This window comes from Papio anubis, chromosome 11, assembly GCF_008728515.1.
Source record: "Papio anubis isolate 15944 chromosome 11, Panubis1.0, whole genome shotgun sequence".
Taxonomy (NCBI): Eukaryota; Metazoa; Chordata; class Mammalia; order Primates; family Cercopithecidae; genus Papio; species Papio anubis.
The window spans coordinates 138364-142300 of NC_044986.1; the positions used below are offsets into that span (position 1 = coordinate 138364).

The window sequence follows — 3937 nt, forward strand, 5'->3', positions numbered from 1 at the left end:
AGTGTGATGAGTCTGAGTGTGTTTGTGTGAATTGTGTGTGTGTGAGTGTGAGTGCAGATGTGAATGTGCCTGCAGGAGTGAGTGTGGGTGAGCCTGAGTGTGTGGTGTGTGTGAGTGTGTGAGTGCAGATGTGAGTGTGCCTGCAGGAGTGTGTGTGATGAGTCTGAGTGTGTTTGTGTGGTGTGTGTGTGTGTGTGTGTGAGTGCGGATGTGAGTGTGCCTGCAGGAGGTAGGTGTGATGAGTCACAGGTGTGTTTTGAGTGTGTGGTGTGTGTGTGAGTGTGAGTGCGGATGTGAGTGTGCCTGCAGGAGTGAGTGTGTGGTGAGCCTGAGTGTGAGCATGTGTGTGTCTGAGCTCCACGTTCCCTCCTTCCCCAGAAGGCAGCCCTCTCAGGTGGATGATGGGAGCCCAGCAACCCCGGTGCCACTCTGGAGCCTGGTGTGGAGCCCAGCCTGAGCAGGGAGCTAATCCGCAGCCCGTGCCCCACCAGGAGGAGAAGCTGTGACGACTGCTGTGCTCACTCCCACCCCTTGGTGGCTATAGCTGGTCGTGAGAATCACCATGTGCCTGCAGGTCAACAGTTTGCACAAGGTGGGGGCAGAGGCTACTCCCGCAGGGGGTCTGCAGAGCGGTCTGGCAGGCAGCTGGGTCACCATCCATCGTCCATCGTCCCCCTGGTCCCTATGGCTCCTCCTGCCCAGCAGGGCCCACGCGTCCTTCCCCAGACGGGGGTCTTGGCCACCTCAGGGGCCATCAGGAGGGAGCTGGACAGTCTTGCAGCCCCACCTGGCCCCTGTGCCCCCCTGTGCCCCTACCCCACCGCGGGCTCTGGCTTTGTCCACTCAGGTGACAGGAGATTCTCGCGCACAACAGCCAAGCCCTGCCGCACCTGGGGGTGTGTGGGTTCACTGTGTGCGTGTCTCTCTGTGTGTGTCTCTGTGTACATCTGTGCCTGCGTCTGTGTCTCTGTCTACGTGTGTGTGTCTGTGTGTCTACATGTCTGTGTCTCTATGTGTGTCTGTGTGTCTACGTGCCTACATGTCTGTGTCTCTGTGTCTGTGTGTGTCTACGTGTGTCTGTGGGGGTCTCTGTGTGTCTCTGCTGCGTGGGGTCAGTTCTGAGACTCTGGCCCTACAGATCACAAGGGCTGGAGCCAGGCGCCTACATGGGCCTGCCCAGCGACACTGAGTCTCCTCGAGGACATGGTCACTGCAGAGGCCTTCGAGGCCTCAGCCTTGCTCCTTCGCCAGCCTCCACTTGCCTACGTCCTGGGGAGAGGCCACTGGCTGGGGTTCAGAAGCCCCGTCCCCTGGCCTCCTGTGGGCAGCTCTGGGCCTCTTCCAGAGGCCTTGTGTCCTAGACACGGGGGGAGGCCCAGACCTGCGGGAGTTCTGCTGCCCGCCTGGGCCCCTCGGGGGGAGGCTCCCTGGCCCTAGGAGAGGGTGTCTGCTGGCCTGTGTGGTCTCTGTGTGGGCAGCTGTGGGTCTGGCCAGCTGTCCCTGAGGGGCCCTCTCTCTCCGACCCTGCACTCTTGCCCCCAAGGCTGCAGAGCCTGGCGCCTCTCCACGTGCTTGGGGGCTCTGTGGCCTGGGGAAGGCTCTGGGCCTCACTGTGTGGACCAGCGTCCGCCTGGTGCTGGGAATCCTCAGGGAGCCCCAGCTGTGGAGGCCGCCCCAGGCCAAGCAGGGCCACCTGCCCTGGGGTGGGGTCTGGTTCTTAGTGGCTGGGACAGTGTTGGGCGCGCTGGCTGGGGGTTCTGAGAGCCCTGTGAGCCAGGAGGCTGCGGTGTAGACTGCTTATTGCTGAGCCGGGCAGGCCCAGGAGGGAGAGGTGGCCCCTTCCCTGGACAAGCAATTCTTGCTCACGTGTGCTTTCCAGGCCCTTGACGCAAGCAGAAGCGCATGGGGAGATAAGGGCTGGAGGAGGGCGTGTGGACAGGCTGGCCCCGTCCCAGCTCCCGGGCCAGCAGCCCCCGGCCCCTGGCCCTTGCCGCCCGCCCACCGGGCCCTGCCTCAGCACTCTTCCCACAGCAGGTCTTTGTGCCCCAATCTGGCAGGTGCGGGGGTGGGACGGGGTCCTTGGCGTGGAGCAGCCCTCTGGCTGCATGTGACAGTGGCGGCCAAGGTCTCCCCTGTGCATAAATGTGGACCTCGCTGGGCAGCAGCAGAACTCCAGGCTCAGAGAGTTCTCCACCGCTCCTCCAGCTCAGATTTCTCCACGCTCCTCCGGCTCAGAGGTCTCCACGCTCCTCCGGCTCAGAGGTCTCCACGCTCCTCCGGCTCAGAGGTCTCCACGCTCCTCCGGCTCAGAGGTCTCCACCGCTCCTCCGGCTCAGAGGTCTCCACCGCTCCTCCCGGCTCAGAGAGTTCTCCACTGTTCCTCCCAGGCTCACGAGGCTCACAGGCTACCCAACGCCAGCGGCCCAGGAGGCTGGACCACAGGTAAGATGAGGCCCAAGTCCTGCCTCTGGGAACTGGGCCCTGCCTTGGCTCTGCCCTCCTTGCTCCCACAGGATCTTGGTGCCCACCAGGCCTCAGTCCCGACTTCTCCCGCTGCCCGGCACGAGACCTTCCCCCAGGACAGCCATCTCCTGGTGCTGAAGAGCTGGCCCTTCGCAGAGGTGCCCGCAGAACCGCCCGCCGTTCCTTTTTCCTATGCATATACTTCTTTGAGGGTCTGGCCTAAAGAGGTATAGGGCATGGGAAAATGGGGCGGTCGGGTCCTCCCCAGTGGCACTTGCATCTTGACTCGGGACTCCGCCTGCTTCCTCTCTCCTGGGCCGGGGGGCCCCGGGGCTTTGGTCCCCACGTCCTTGGGGCAGAAAGGGGCCAAATATTCCAGAACAAGGAAAGCGTGGATGTGAGCTTTTGTGTGGGTCCGGGAAGTGTCTGGGGAGGAAGTGGTCCAGGCCTCTGCAGCCCCCCAGGCTGGGACCCAGGCTGCAGAGAGCAGGGCTGGAGCTGGGCGGTGCCCCGTGGCCCGTCTGACCAGAGATGGGACAGGATGCGGCGGGACTGGCCTGGCTCTGGTGCCGCCTGGTGGTCAGGGGAAGTGGGGCGGGTGCCCGGGATCTGGGCTCTGGCTGGATCCACAACTCATTCTATGGAAGTTTTCTTAGCAGAAGCTGCAGCGTGTGGGGCCCACTTGTTACACCAGCGGGAGGCGGAGGGCCCAGGCGCAGACGGCAGCGAGGCGTGGCGGAGGACGCGTGCACTCTGGGTCTGCACGCTTTTGCTGCTGCCTTTTTTTTTTTTTTTTTTTGTCTGCGCCTGTGCCTTTCTCCTCCCGCCCGGGTGGGGAGTCGTGGGGGGGGGGCTCACTGCAAGCTCCATCTTCCAGGTTTAAGCGACTTTCCTGCCTCAGCCTGCCAAGTAGCTGAGACTACAGGCGCCGCCACCACGCCTGGCTAAGTTTTGTATTTTTAGTAGAGATGGGGTTTCACCCTTTTAGGCTGGTCTTGAACTCCTGACCTCGTGATCCACCTGCCTTGGCCTCCCAAAGTACTGGGATTACAGGCATGAGCCACCGCGCCCGGCCAGCGTTTGCTTCTTAACACCTTTATTACTTTTGTAATCACGGGTATGAGTTGATTTTCTGGTCAGAAATGTCAGTAGAGCTAATTTCATTTAAATGTGTGAGGTGTGGTAAAGTTTTGATAATAAATGCAAATTTTGATAAAGAGGCTCTGTCGTGCTGGTCTCCTCTCATTCGCGGTGGTTGGATGTCACATTAGTCAAGCGTGGACTTGGGGGAACTTAGTTAAAAATGTGTGAACCTAAGGGGGATGAAATGGGTCCTGGGGCCTTGGTTGGGGGCCTGGGCTGGGCACCGGTCTGGGGCCACCCTCCTGATGACCAGGGTCGCTGGAACAAGTCCAGAGCCTGGGACCGGCTGGCAGTGTTGGGAGAGCCCAGAGGGACGGCTTGTGAGGGTGCG

General features: G+C 61.6%; 1 long non-coding RNA gene across 2 annotated transcripts; it reads left to right on the top strand.

The window, feature by feature from the left end:
• Positions 1 to 2038: 2038 nt before the first annotated feature.
• LOC110744199 lies at positions 2039 to 3684 on the top strand. Of its 2 annotated transcripts, XR_002524526.2 has the most exons (3): positions 2039 to 2442; positions 2532 to 2690; positions 3123 to 3684. It is a non-coding gene; the product is annotated as an uncharacterized LOC110744199 (long non-coding RNA). The 2 variants fall into 2 exon arrangements; XR_002524527.2 differs by lacking the exon at positions 2532 to 2690 and having other exon boundaries at positions 2046 to 2442.
• Positions 3685 to 3937: the final 253 nt, after the last annotated feature.